This window comes from Penaeus japonicus, unplaced genomic scaffold (genome assembly GCF_977035675.1).
Source record: "Penaeus japonicus unplaced genomic scaffold, GWHDUDI00000001_assembly GWHDUDI00000014, whole genome shotgun sequence".
Taxonomy (NCBI): Eukaryota; Metazoa; Arthropoda; class Malacostraca; order Decapoda; family Penaeidae; genus Penaeus; species Penaeus japonicus.
Genome location: NW_028234416.1, coordinates 19759335 through 19759759, shown reverse-complemented (window position 1 = coordinate 19759759; position 425 = coordinate 19759335).

Here is a 425-nt window from a genome sequence, read left to right as displayed (position 1 = left end):
CTTTTGGCATTTCTTCAGAGGTGTATTAAATGATATATTTTCCGTTCGTTGTGTGATTGGCAAGCATTCGTATAGAGCGGGATTCACATTCAGGCACTAAAAAGCTTATTCATAAACACATACACATAAAAATACACGCTCGTTCATGCATCTAGGACTATGCGAAAATATCCTAAAATTGTGATTGAATTTATGGGAGGGTTTCCCATGATCAGGGAAACAACTGCTTAAATTTTAGATCAGTGTTTGGGTCTCTAATGCAATTAATGGATTCTTCACTATTGCATCCAGCATAGAAAATGTATGCATACATGTGATATGATAGCCCTATGTAATTTAAATCTGGGGCTATTCTTTCACCTCTCTTGGTCTCTCTCTCTCTCTCTCTCTCTCTCTCTCTCTCTCTCTCTCTCTCTCTCTCTCTC